This window comes from Diabrotica virgifera, chromosome 10 (genome assembly GCF_917563875.1).
Source record: "Diabrotica virgifera virgifera chromosome 10, PGI_DIABVI_V3a".
Taxonomy (NCBI): domain Eukaryota; kingdom Metazoa; phylum Arthropoda; class Insecta; order Coleoptera; family Chrysomelidae; genus Diabrotica; species Diabrotica virgifera.
This window is the reverse complement of record NC_065452.1, coordinates 147,559,108-147,574,519: the sequence shown is the minus strand read 5'-3', so window position 1 is coordinate 147,574,519 and position 15,412 is coordinate 147,559,108. Positions and strand designations below refer to the sequence as shown.

Genomic DNA, 15,412 nt, shown 5'->3' with positions numbered 1-15,412 from the left:
TGTTTATGTGGTCACAGAAAGTAAGTTTCTCATCGAAAATAACACCCAAATCCCGAATAGAAGAAACATAATTCAATGGCATATTGTTAATAGTATAACTTGTTTCGATTCTATTGACTTTACGAGAAAAACTTATAAAACAACATTTTTTTATATTCAAGTGAAGTTTGTTCTGATTGCACCAATTATGTAATCTGTCTAAGTCATCTTGCAACAGAGCTTGGTCTTTTAGGCTATCAATAACTCTCCAGAATTTCAAATCATCTGCCAACATTAGACATTTGCTATTTAGGAAACAGGAAGTGATGTCGTTAACAAAGATATTAAAAAGAAGTGGAGAAGTGTGGCCACCTTGAGGAACTCCAGATGTTACTGAAATACCGTCAGACAGATGACAACCTATCTTGACTCTTTGGCTTCTACCATATGTAGAGTTTTTAATCCATTCAACAAACGTGTCATGAAAGCCTACATTAATTAATTTGTCCAATAGTATTTGATGATCAACACGATCAAATGCCTTGGAAAAATCTGTGTATATAGAATCTACTTGTTTACGGTTTTCCATTTGAGATAATATATCAGATTGATAACAAACCAAGTTGGTTGCAGTGGATCTTTTGCTATAAAATCCATGTTGAGATTGAGATATTAAGCCTTTACAGAACCAAGAAAGTTGCTTTGCTATAAGACAGTCGAAGAGCTTAGGGATTGCAGATTGTATACATATACTACGATAATTTTCAATGTTGTCTTTCTGACCATTTTTAAATATAGGAACAATATAACTTTCTTTCCATGAAGAAGGAAACATAGAGGTTTCCAGAGATCTGTTAAACAACATAACAAGCGGCATTACAAGGGTACAGACACACTTTTTTAATAAATAATTAGGCACACCATCTGGGCCAGCAGTAAGCTTATTGGGCAGTTCACATATGCCATTAAAAATATCGGTCGTGGTAATCTTCGACGGACAAATATTAGTACTAACGTTGCTGTTTAATGGATGGATAGGTACGTAAAGGTTATTGCTGTTAGGTGAATACACAGTTTGGAAGAAGTTCATAAATAAATTAGCTATTTCTTGACCATTTGTTGCTGATTGGGCTTGATAAAATAATGAGTTAGGTAAGCTGTGACTAGATCGCTTATCATTTATATACTTCCAAAATGATTTTGGATCATTTTTTATGCCAGCATCTATCCCTTTGATATAGTTGTTGAAACAAATTTCAGACAGTTGTTTACACTCAGCTCTTAGGTGGGAAAATCTAATATAGTCAGCATCAGAACGATTATTAACATAAATATAGTGAGCATGTTTTTTCTCCAGCGTCAGTCTTCTAAGATCAGCAGAGAACCACTTGGGAAAAGTTGAAGTTCTATATTTCTTTAATGGCACAAAGTAAGAAATACCTATTGAAAGAATTTCATAAAATAATTTTGTAGCAATATCAATATCATCAACTATACATACCTGCCAGTCTATGGACGCAAGGAAGTTGTTAAGCCCTATGTAATCACCATTCCGAAAATCATAAAACAACTCATCATAAATCAACTTATTTCTATTTGTTTCTTTCACATCTAGCATTAAGCAACATTCATAACCCACATGGTGGATGGAAGGACCCAAAAGAGGATCGCTTGCTCTTAAGATACTTAACTCTCTACTATTAGAAAAAACTAAATCTAAATAAACACCACGATTATTGGGAATATTATTACATTGAAACAATTTTAAAAAACCAAAGGCTTGAGCAATATCCACAGCTGGATCACCTGCAGGACAATGCACCATCAAACCAAACTCATCATTCTCCCATGATGCATTGGGAAGATTGTAATCACCAAAAATATAGAAATCCTGTGCTGAGTATTGCTGAACAACATTTTCCACAGTTTGACAATGCCAGTTGTATACTTCACGAGGTGACTGTGGAGGTATATAGACACCACCAACCACAAACTTGACTTCATTAAGTTGACATAAGATGTATATTTGCTCAACCCGATCTTCACGAATACTAATGGCTTGTGATTTTAGCTTATTGTTAACAAACACTAGTACACCACCACCACTCAACTTTGCACTGGTTCTCTGGGATCTATCACATCTGTAAATACTAAAACCATCACATCCAATTTCACAATCAGCTATGTTATCATTTAAGTTACTCTCCACTAAAATAATTATATTGTATGAGCAACAGGAAATACTTTTCAAGACCTCAGAAATCTTTGTACGAATGCCTCCAACATTTTGATAAAAAACTGTCAATGGGAAGGATACTAGTTTTTTCTTGGAGAGAGAGAGTTGTTTCTTGGATTTTATAAAAAAAATTTGTCTCCACTTTTATTTTCTAGGTGGTTCTTAATGTTTCTGGATCGACGTGGGGGATTGCTGGTAAATTCCCTAACCCTGACCATGCTAGGCCAAGATGACGAACTCAACATAGCATCAAACATGCTTTCACGAACACCAACTCTAAAGGAGCTATAGTAATCATTGGCAGTCAGCTGATTTACCAGTACATCCAGCCCTTTGAGACTATTTTTCTTAAGTATATAGTCTTTAACATCTTCGGGAGTTACACCGGGAGAAACGTTGTTAACATGCAAAAATCTCATCCTTTCTACTCCACTAAATCCAGCATTGGCATCAGAACCAATCATGTCAGTCTTTCCCTTAGTACATCTGGGCGATTTCCTAGTGTGACGAGTATCAGCGTTATTGGTGCTCACTGGTGTTCCATTAAGCAGTTTAAAAGAAGCAGTAGCGGTTGGCGTGATGTTGCCCCCCGCAGTAGCTGCAGAAGTTGCTGTAAGATTAGAAATAGGCAGCCTATCTTTATGAACATTCACAGTTGGTAAAATCCTGTTAGCAATTTTGGCCCTGTTACTATCACAATTGGTTGGCAAACTACCAAAACCATCAGAAGTCCCGCCCACATTATGAGGAAAATTAGCAAGCATATGAACCAGTTGAATATTGCTTTCTCTCAACAAAATCAACTCATCACCCAGCGAGTTACACTTACTCTCTATATTATCCAGTTTTTTTGCCTGATCAGCAAGAAATGAAGTATTCAGAGAGGATATTCCAGCTTTAAGAGAAGAATCAATCTTATCTTCTAGTCTTCCAAGATATTTTTTAAACAAATTATCAATAACATGTTCAACATTAACACCTGAATCTGCACCAGAGAGACAGCCATGACATTTATAGGTAATTGAGGGGCTCCTCTTCTTTAAAGCTACAGCGCGAGCCTCGGTTGAAGTCAACTCAGCACACTCTTTACATAATTTCTGAGAGCAATAATCACACAAAACCAACGGATCCTCCCTATTATCAGTTTTCCCACATTTAAGGCAACTCATTTTAAATTGATCTTGATACAATTAAGAATGTTTCTGTACCTATATTGACTGGACTATTTATTTATTTTCGGGAGTCACAAAAAAGGAGCAATTAGTGACTAGATGTTAGTGGTTTTTTGCTCAATTTCTTGTTGTCAAACTTTTAAACACACAAACGTGGATTATTGATGAAACAAGAGTGCACTTTAGATTAAACAGCTAATTAATACATTCAACATATGGCAAATTTAGTCGGCTACACGCTGACATCAAACACAATTTTTAATTATAAGTACAAACCAAGATTTGGACAAGAAATTCACAGAGCTACTTTAACAGCACGTTTTGTTAATGACTTTCTGTGTACTATTGTAGTGTTTAATGTAAATGAGTCCAAAATGAAGACCCAACAGGACAGAAATGATGAAGACTTGACTACGGTAAACAAGATATTGGAAAATTTTGATATAGACAGAAAGAGCATTAAAGTTTTTAGACTTGGTAAGTTTACACCAATGAAAACTAGACCAATTAAAGTTATACTACCATCTAAAGAAAAGGTTATGTCTGTGCTGAAGAATAAACAACTGATTAAGGAAGCAGGTATCAAGATCTTTGCAGATCAAACCAACCAGCAACGTGAGTATTATAAAAAAGTACAAAATGAACTACAGAATCTGATCGATTCGGGTGACCATAGTAAAACTATTAAATACATTAATAATAGACCCACGATTGTCAACAAAAATAATATAAATAATCAAAAAAACTAAAAATTGCACCTGATATACAACTTAATACAGATGTTATATATATAAATGCTCAAAGTGTTTTGCAAAATTTAGATCTAATTAGGGAAAGTCTGTTATGTTTTAATCCGAAGGTTATTTTATTAAGCGAGACCAGGACCACCAAGGACATAGAACAGTGGTTCCCAACCTTTTATGTCTGGCGACCCATCTTCTGATGTTTTTTCATATTCGCGACCCATCCCTCACCCATGATGATATATGTGTACGTTATTCAAGTACTGTAAGAGCGACGTCGCGACCCACCTGAAATCCGTCCGTGACCCACTAGTGGGTCGCGACCCACCGGTTGGGAAACGCTGACATAGAAGATAATGAAATAAGAATTGAAAACTATATGTGTGTTCGTTGTGATTCATCAAGTAGGTATACTGGTGGAGTGTTAGTATATGTTAAAAGTGACTATAGATGTTCTGTTGTAAGAAAGTATGTCCTTGACAAAAATTATTGGTGTGTAATTTTAAAAGTTAATTTTTTAACATCAACTTGGTACATAGGTTGCATATATCATTCGCCTTCATCATCAGATGCTAGGTTTATGGAAGAACTGGATAATATTTTTGATTTTATTGTTTCAACGAACCACTCTTTCATTTTAGTGGGCGATTTCAATTTAGATCAATTGTCAAGAACTTTTTATGTCAAAAAAATAAATGATCAAATGTTGAGCTACGGTATTTGCCAATTAGTTACAGAACCTATTAGAGTGACAAATGTATCTAAAACACTGGTAGATTATGTCCTGTCAAATACTAATAATATCATAGTAAATGTTCATGAAACTCCAAAATTAACTGACCACTCCATTATTTCTGTTAATCTAAGAAATACTAAAAGTACAGAGCATTATAATGTTAAGAAATTTAGAAATTTAAGTCAGAGTAATATTTTGACAATTCAAACTAATTTAATGTATTATAACTGGAATTTGAATTCTGTTGATGTTGACTCGATTTTTAATGAGTTATTTTTAAATTGTGAGATTGAAATCAATAAAACAGCACCTATTCAAATCTGCAGGTTTAACTTAAAGCTACCTTGGTTTGATAACGAAGTTTACTCTCTTATAAAATTACGTGATAATGCTTATAGAACTTTTAAAACAGCACTTGAACCGTTTAAACAGGAGTTGTGGAGTAATTTTAAAAGATATCGTAATGAAGTTGTTAATTTGTTAAAAACTAAAAAAAATCTTTATTATTTTAATAAAATAGATAGATTTAGACACAACCCCAAAGAAATGTGGAGAACATTAAAAAATTTAGTGAACATTAAATCCAAGGGTTCACCTCAATATGTTCAATTTGAAACAGGTATGTATTCAACATGTCAAGATAGCAAAGAAATCGCTAACCAGTTCAACAGTTACTTTGTTTCAAGTATCAACAATATTGTTGGAGCTTTGGATCTGAGGCAAACCTGGTGTAATAAAAATAGTAACTTATACCTACCAATAAATAAATTTAAATTAGTATCTTTAAACGAATTATGTATGTATGTTAATAAATTAGACAGTAAATGCTCAGTTCATGATATATTAAACTCTAAAATTCTCAAAGACATTTTTGAAACAATTGGGCATATTATACTAAATTTAATCAATACTTGTCTGTCTACTGGTAAAATTCCGAATCAACTTAAAGTTAGTACAATTGTACCAATTCAAAAAATCAATAATACAGTGAAAGATGAAGAATTCAGACCCATCAATACACTACCCCCAATTGAAAAATTGATTGAGCTTGTTGTGTATGATCAAATTATTGAACATGTTAAAACAAATGCTATTTTGATAAGTAATCAATCTGGTTTCAGAAAGCAACACTCTTGTGATTCGGCACTTCAATTGACAATTAGTAAATTTAAAAATGAATTGGATCAAAACAAATATGTAGTATCTGTATTCTTAGACCTTAAGAGGGCGTTTGAGACCATAGACCGTAATATTTTACTGGCAAAATTGTGGCAGTATGGCATTAGGGGTGGAGTTTTTGACTGGCTGAATAATTATCTATCAAATCGCAAGCAGAAGGTTAAATTCAATAATTGTATGTCAGATGAACTTAACATTGATCTAGGTGTACCTCAGGGCAGTGTCCTAGGGCCATTACTTTTTATTCTCTACTTGAATGATATAGATCTGTTTGTGGATTGTGAGTTTGTCAATCTTTTTGCTGACGATACGTTATAATAGCTTGTAGTGATGTATGCTTGGAAAATGCAGTGGCAAAAATGAATTCAATTCTAGAGGCTGTTTATAATTATTTAACATTAAACAAGTTAAAATTAAATGTATCAAAGATAAAAGCTCTAATTGTAACCAGTAGATATAAGTATAACAAAATCAATATAAATAGCATTAATTTATCCATAAATGGCGAAAAGATTGAAATAACAACAACTATTAAATACTTAGGATTTCAACTTGATAACACTCTTTCATTGGAAGATCATTTTGTTTATATACACAAAAAAATCAGCAAGAAATTATTCTTTTTTACAAGAAAAGCAAAAAATTTATCTTTAGAAACTAGACTTACTGTATATAATTCAATAATCCAACCACATTTTGATTATTGTGCATCAGTCTTATATTTGTTCAACCTAAATAAAATGGGGCAACTTCAAAAATTACAAAATCGTGGCATGCATATAATATTAAGAATGGGTCGATGGACACCAATAAATTTAATGCTGAATACATTGAACTGGTTTTCGGTATATCAAAGGTTTCAATATTTTGCATTGATTTTTGTTTATAAAATTAAAAACAATATACCTAGCTCCCGATTATTTTCAGCAATTTATTAATTTTCCTAATACACATACACGATACTCGAAATAAAAATAACATATACTTTTCAAAAATGAATTATAGCAGCTCAATGAATTCATTAATATTTAGAGGTTTCAGAGAATTTAATGAATTGCCTAATGAATTAAAAGACTGTAGGACAGTTAAAAATTTTAAAGATAAATTAAAGGTTTTCCTTAAAAATTTAAAGTAGTATGTATTTGAATTGGCGGTGAACGTGCACAATATTTTTGTTTATTTTTATTGACTTTTATTGGTTGGGGAACTTGTTAATTTGATTATAATTCGTTATTAATTTTGATTATAATTTGTTATTATTTTTTAATTTATTATTACATTTATTATTTTTTTTATTGAATTTTTTTATTGTGAATCATTGTATTGTATTTTCCTTCTTTTTATATGTAAAAAAATGTATTTAAGTTAAATTTGTATATTAGGTTACCTATTTTGAAATAAAGATATCTATCATCTAACAATATTATTACAGCGATATTGATAAAGAATAAGGCTATAACATATTAAAAAAATTACTTAAATCAGACATTAGGTTTAGGAAATACAAGACATTAAAAATGACCCATTTTTTGGGGTGCCCGTTTTCTCTGCCGGTGAGTGTATATTTACAAAAGAATCTTTTTTCCCCAGCTTAGCATTAAAATCGCCCAATGTTATAACAGCATCGTGTCTTTGAATTTTATCACATACTTCCTAGTTCTTACTTTCATACTTCCTAGAAAGATTCTATAGAATTTTTTCACCTTTCAACCTCTTCTTCATCAGTCTCTTCTGTTGGGGCTAGCGTTACCAGGTGTCCCGATTTGTGCGGGACGTCCCGATTTTCAGGGGTCTAGGGACGCTTACCGATTTGTACCTGATCGGGACACTAAATGTCCCGATTTTCACCCACGAAATCCAATTTCAGGAGGACTTGCAGTGAATTTTATAACTATGTTATAAAAACAAGGCACTCAAAGCACTACAAAAATGTAATTTTAATAAAAAATAAATAATTTACCTAATCTACGATTTTTTTTGTAATTGAAGTAAATGAATTTTTTGTTCAGTAAATGAATTTTTTGTTCAGTAAATGAACAGGAAATATGGCTATACCGTATAATTTTCAGGATCAACTCCGAATTGCATGACAATTTGGAAGGTTTGTGCTGTTGGTTGCTTTTACTCGGGGGTGACTGTCAACCCTAGTTGGGGGCGAAAAACCGCGCATTTAAAATAAGTCCGGAGATGAATAAATTGACTAATTTTCTAAGTAATTTTAGTTCTATAGAATTTTAACTTAGTTAATACTTTTCGACTTATTTACGATTGAAAATTTATTTATTTATTTATTTATATATATTTACGAGCAAAGCTCATTACAATAAAACATTACAGAAGATATGAAGAACTAACAAAATATTACAAATATACGTAAAATACAATAAGATACAATAAACACTACGACAATAAAGCAAGTCAAAAAGTAAAAGTTAAATCAGCAAACTTTTCTCTAATTAAAGGCTATCTCGATTGTGTCAACTGGGATACTTTAATGATTGGATGTTCAGTCGATGAAATGGTTAACATTTTATATGATATTCTGTACTCAGCTATTGACATCTATGTTCCTGTTAAAAAATTCTCTTCTAGAAAATTTCCTATCTGGTACTCTTCGGAACTAAAATCGTGTATTATTAGAAAGAAGACAGCACACAGGAGACTTAAAGAGTCCAAGCTGCCAAAAACCAGTTACCTTTACAAACAGTTCTCAGAGCTCCGATCTCAGTCCCAGATACTTGCCAAGCGTGACTATTTAAACTTTACATTGTCTACTGAAAACTCTCTTCCCGGCGGTCTGAATAAGTTTTGGTCTTTTATCAATAACAAAAGAAAATCAAATGGAATTCCTTCTGAGTTATCTCACAACGGTAAAACTAGTTCATCTGGCAAAGATATTGCGAATTTATTTGCTGATTTCTTTTCATCAGTTTATTCCTCTGTTGTTGTTGATTTCCCCGAAGACATCACTTCTTCACCCTTAAACCTATCATCATGTAAACTATCCATCTCTGACATTTACTCTAAATTGTGTAACCTCAATCCTTCTAAAGGCCCGGGACCTGATGGCATCCCATCAAGCTTGCTCAAGTACTGTGCATTTAATTTAGCTCGGCCATTATTTCTCATCTTTAACAAGTCTTCAGCTAGTGGAAGCTTTCCAAATGTTTGGAAGACCAGTTTCCTATTGCCCTTACACAAAACAGGTGACAAAAGTCTTGTGTCCAACTATAGACCTATTAGTATCCTAAACTCTATTCCTAAACTATTCGAATCACTTGTCTGCGATTTCCTTACACCCTCCTTGAACGGTGTTCTATTGGAACAGCAGTTTGGTTTCAGGCGCCATAAGTCAACTGAACTCAATTTGCTGACATATACTAACTTCTTACTGAACGCCTTGGACGAAGGACTACAGGTGGACGCCCTGTACACCGACTTCTCTAAGGCTTTCGACAGAGTTAATCACAATATTCTATTAGAAAAATTGCAGCGATTAGGGATACATGGTTCACTTCTGCTGTGGCTTAGGGAATATCTTCTGGACAGAAAACAAATCGTCAAGCTCTACAGCTATTTTTCCTACGAAATAGTTGTCCCTTCGGGTGTACCGCAGGGATCTCATCTTGGACCTGTTATTTTTTTTTATATATATATTTACGAGCAAAGCTCATTACAATAAAACATTACAGAAGATATGAAGAACTAACAAAATATTACAAATATACGTAAAATACAATAAGATACAATAAACACTACGACAATAAAGCAAGTCAAAAAGTAAAAATAACAGGTAAAGATATATAATCACAAGTTTAAAATATTCAAGAACATAAAACTAGAGGGTGCAATCCTTTAGCGTTTTTAAAAATCGCGAACTATCCGCAAAGAAATCCACACAATTGGAGCAAGCATTTGCCTGTCTAGAAACCCTCGAGATGAAAGAATTTGCAGTGAAGTTAGTTCTGCTGATGGGAGTATGAAACGTAGATCTTGAACGTGTGATTCTGGAGGGAATATGTAAACCTACTTCCTCAAGGAGCTCAGGGCAGTCGTGAATTGAATTTATAATATTATACAACATGTACATGTCCTTTTTCCGTCTGCTTGATAAGGTGTCAATGTTAAGTTCTAGTTCAATATCCATATAATTCCAGTCTCTACGGTTTGTTTTGAATGCGACGAACCTAAGGAATAGGTGCTGGATCCTTTCAATCTTACAGTTGTATGTCTCATAGGCGGGTGACCAGACGCAAGATGCATATTCCACGATTGGCCTCACCATTGCACAGTACAACAGTTTAAACGATCTCAACTGCTTAAAGTCTTGGGAGCATCTTTTAATAAAACCTAACAGTTGAAGCGATTTTGAGATGATATTGCTTATATGAATATTGAAAGATAGTCCAGAGTCAAGTGTAACTCCAAGATCTTTTATGGATGTGACTGTTGTGATATTTATATCACCTATTTTGTAAGTGAAAGAGATCTAAGAGAACTAGTTTTACCGTTGTGAGATAACTCAGAAGGAATTCCATTTGATTTTCTTTTGTTATTGATAAAAGACCAAAACTTATTCAGACCGCCGGGAAGAGAGTTTTCAGTAGACAATGTAAAGTTTAAATAGTCACGCTTGGCAAGTATCTGGGACTGAGATCGGAGCTCTGAGAACTGTTTGTAAAGGTAACTGGTTTTTGGCAGCTTGGACTCTTTAAGTCTCCTGTGTGCTGTCTTCTTTCTAATAATACACGATTTTAGTTCCGAAGAGTACCAGATAGGAAATTTTCTAGAAGAGAATTTTTTAACAGGAACATAGATGTCAATAGCTGAGTACAGAATATCATATAAAATGTTAACCATTTCATCGACTGAACATCCAATCATTAAAGTATCCCAGTTGACACAATCAAGATAGCCTTTAATTAGAGAAAAGTTTGCTGATTTAAAGTCATGATAGTAACCCTCCGGTAAAAGTCCCTCATTATATCTGGTAGTTATGGGTAGTTCAAACACCAGTGGGGGATGATATTGGTCAGGAGGGATTAAAATGTCTGTAGGTTCAACAACGGCGATATCTTTATTTTGGACCAGTATCAAATCTAATAAAGAATTAGAGGTATTTGGGCAAACGTTAATCTGGTATAGATTATGCAGACGGGATAGATTTGAGATAATCTCAATGGATGTTTATTTTTCAACAATAAAAGGTGATTTTCACAAATAACTCAAAAAGTATGTATTTGATCGAAAAAAATATTCTTAGCAAAAATGTAGCATAATATAAAAAATGAAAAAAATTGTGAACTCGTAAAGTCTATAGACCAGGGGTGGGCAAAAGCCGGCCCGCAGGCCAGATCCGGCTCGTTGAAAAATTCTTCTTCATAAAACTTCTTTGTCTAAATGCTTTAAAATGATACTTAATAGCATTTGTGTCAAAAAAATTTTTGGATAGTGCAGGGAAATAACTTCATCAAAAAGATTGGCGGGTACACAGCGTTCGTTCACAGCATAGTCTTCCGGCCCAGGAGACATTTTGAAAATGTCGTTTTGGCCCGCGCTTAAAAGTATTTGCCCACCCCTTGCTATAGACCCAGCAAAAGCAAAGTTGTAGCTTATGAAAAATACGTTCTTATTCGTCAAATTCCAAATCAAATATTTCAACGTGAAATAAACAAGTAATGAAGCACTTTTCGGGGAAAAAACAAAACTTTTTTAATAAAGCTTTATTTTTATGTTTTAAAAAAGTTTCTAGCATCAAAACTAAGTGAGTTGAGTTATGCTCAAAATCAAATTGACTCCTTTTTTTTGGTAAAAAATCGTGAAAATCTCCCCCTACTTAGCACCCCAAATGAAATTAATCGTTACCGCTTTACAAACAATTTACTTATGTATTTTTTACATGATTGAAAGGGCCTGAACGAGTCACTAATCACGAGTGTATGCAAAATATGAACAGCCATATTTTAATCAATTTTTGTCTTACAGAAGAACAAAGTGGTATATCATATTTATAAGAGCAAAACCTACCTACTTTTTACTCCCTGAAATTTTTAGATTCCCTAATACTTTTTAAGTTATTTTGAAGAAAGGACATTTTCCAATATTTTAGAAAATTTTTTTTTACTATAAAACTAATTTTTTTCAAACTAAGCACTCCCAACCGGTAAACCTTACAGATCGTATAAACAATACACATATAAAGTAAATGGTAAAGAGGCAACAATTAATTTTATTTACGGTGCTAAATACGGGGAAATTTCACGATTTTTTTTTACCAAAAAAGGGGCCAACTTTATTTTGAGCGTAACTCGTTTAGTTTTAATGCTAGAGACTTTCATATAAAACAAAATTAAAGATTTTTTTAAACACTTTAAAAAATTTTAATAGCTTTTGCAAAATTGCTTAATTTTTTGTATTTCAAGTTGAAAAATTCATTTGGAATTTGACAAATATGTACGTATTTTTGATGAGCTACAACTTTGCTTTTACTGGTTTTATAGACTTTCTGAACATACAATTTTTTTGCTTTTTTAAAAGCTACATTTGCTAAGAATATTTTTTCGATAAAATTAATCGAAAAGTATTGACTTAGTTTAAAAATTACAGTAGAACCCCGCAAATCAGAACTAATTGGGGAGCAGCCTCAACAATTTGAAACTCAATTTCTGTTGAGTTAGATTTTTTAGCTGTTTTCTATAGAATTAGGCATGCTGGTTTTAAAACTATGTGTAGTTTTCTTCTATCATGTCAGGTTCGTTTTCTATGTGGGTGGGGGGAATGACGGTCTGATAACTGCAACTGGTCTAGACTTGCCTGTTCCTGTTCAGTTAGTCTGTTATACTCAGTTATACTGCGGTAAAACGTTGTGTGTCGGTTAGCAGTATTTAGTATTTTTTTACTTAAGTGTATAGAACTACTTGGTGTGTTTGAACTGAAACGTTTCCTTATGGCTACTTCTGCTCCTACAGTCCTACACGTCGTAAGTGCGAAAACAGCCCCCATTCGTTTTTGTTATATATGTGGCAGTTTTACCATTCCCAGTCAAACGACAAACATCAGTACATTTGTCAGACAAGCATATTTTGCCTATTTTAAAGTGAAATTTGGTGATCAAAATAAAGCATGGGCACCTCAGTTTAAAAAGTTGATGTGATAGACAATATCTGAGGTTATTCTCAGATTCAGACGCCAAAAATTAGTGAAAAGCAAGTGTCAGATCTAACTCAACAAAAAATGTGTTATCCGAAAGTCAGCCTAATTAATAATCAAAGCTTTCGTTTTCGTTGATTTTGAGTCGCAAAATGTTCTCGCAAGAGTGTGGACAATATTTTTGGACTCAAGTTAACTGCAAGAGAACCAAAGTAAGTTTATATTTAACCTTTATTTTATAAACACACTACATAATACCACCACATTAATGTTCCTAATAATCGTAATGTATTTTTAGATTTGGTTTTTTCAATGTTAGAGAATTAAATGTCTTGAAAGCAAAAGATCCTTTGGTAGACCCTAGCCAACACCATGTGGGTTATGAGTGTTTTTTAAACTTTTTTAAACTTAGATTTAATTGATTCAAAAAATTTAAATATGATGAATTTTTTTATGATTTTGTAAATGGAAAACTACGCTGAACTCAATAACTTCCTTGCATCCATGGATTGGCAGAACTGTCTGGTTGAGGGTGTTGATAATTCTGTGGGTTTGTTCTATGATGTTCTGTTGACGGGGATAGCATTGTTTGTACCATTAAAAAGATTCAGAACATCTACCTTCCCTAAATGGTTTTCCCACGAACTCAGGAATTTAACGCAGGAGAAAAAACGTGCCCACTCTATGTACATGAGAAGTCAGTCTGATGCTGAATATGTTAGGTTTTTCTCGCCTTAGGGCTGAGTGTAAGCGTTTGTCTGATACATGTTTTAGTGGCTATATGGGTGGAGTAGACATTAGCTTAAAAAATAACCCTAAATCATTTTGGAAGTTCATTAATGACAAGCAATCTACTCATAGCTTACCGAGCTCTTTATTTTTATTTAGACCAATCAGCATCTAACGGTCAAGATATAGCAAATTTATTTAAGAAGTTCTTTCAAACTGTTTACTTGCCTAATAATGGTCAGCTCCGGTGTGCCCTGCTACCCTGAGGGTAGCAATGTAAGTACATGTATTAGACCTGCTGCGATATCCATATTGAAATTTTTGATAGTATAAGTGATCTTCCCAATAAGCTGTCAGCTGGTCCTGATGGTGTGCCTAATTATCTTTTGAAAAAGTGTGTCTGTACTCTAGTCATACCTTTGCATTTACTGTTTAACAGGTCTTTAGCGACATCTATGTTTCCGGCTGCTGGGAAGGAGAGCTACGTTATACCTGTATATAAAAATGGGCAAAAGGATAACATTGAAAATTATCGCAGCATATGCATTCAGTCTGCAATACCCAAGCTTTTTGACAGCCTGGTGGCCAAGCAGCTTTCTTGGTTGTGTAACGGATTAATTTCCGATTCGCAGCATGGCTTTCGCATAAAAAGGTCTGCTGCGACGAACTTGGTCGAGTATCAGTCTGACTTATTGTGTCAAATGGAGGATCGTAAACAGATAGATGCCATATACACGGAGTTTTCGAAAGCGTTTGATCGTGTTGATCACCAGATACTCTTGGAAAAGCTGGTGTCTGTGGGTTTTGATGTTAACTTTGTCGAGTGGATTAAGAACTCCTCATCGGGGGCGTACTCAACGAGTGAATATTGGTAGCTATTTATCTGACATTATTACAGTAAGCTCCGGAGTTGCTCAGGGTGGCCATACTTCTCCGCTTCTTTTTATCATCTTTGTTAATGATATAAATAATTGCTTTTTTGAATAGTAAATGCTTAATGCTAGCTGATGATCTGAAATTCTGGAGACCTGTGGATGGTTTGTTGGACCAGGCGTTGTTGCAGGAGGATCTTGATAGACTGCAGGAGTGGTGTGTTCGAAACAAACTTTTTCTTGAATGCCAGGAAATGCTGTTTTATAAGCTTCTTTCGGAAAGTCAGTAGAATTGAATCAGGTTACATCATTAATAATCAGCCACTTGAATATGTATCTTCCGTTAGGGATTTGGGTGTTGTTTTGGATGAGAAGCTTTCTTTTGTGGAGCATATAAATGCTGTATCTGTGAAGGCATCTAAACTTTTGGGATTTGTTACAAGAAATTGCAAATTCTTCTCTATTGAATCTACTAGGCTTGTTTACTGTAGCTTAGTAAGGTCCCTCTTGGAGTACAGTTCTGTGGTTTGGTCACCCTATTTCCAGACTCATATTGATACTATCGAGAGAATACAACATAGATTCTTGAGATCATGTGCTTACTATACACAAACTAT

At 33.8% G+C, this 15,412-nt stretch overlaps 2 protein-coding genes across 29 annotated transcripts in view; one reads left to right on the top strand and one right to left on the bottom strand.

Moving 5' to 3' along the window:
• LOC126893466 (protein claret segregational-like) overlaps window positions 1-15,412 on the top strand; it is a 649,821-nt gene that overhangs the window by 247,985 nt on the left and 386,424 nt on the right. The window lies entirely within an intron of this gene.
• LOC126893469 (protein disulfide-isomerase A6 homolog) overlaps window positions 1-15,412 on the bottom strand; it is a 504,458-nt gene that overhangs the window by 227,782 nt on the left and 261,264 nt on the right. The window lies entirely within an intron of this gene.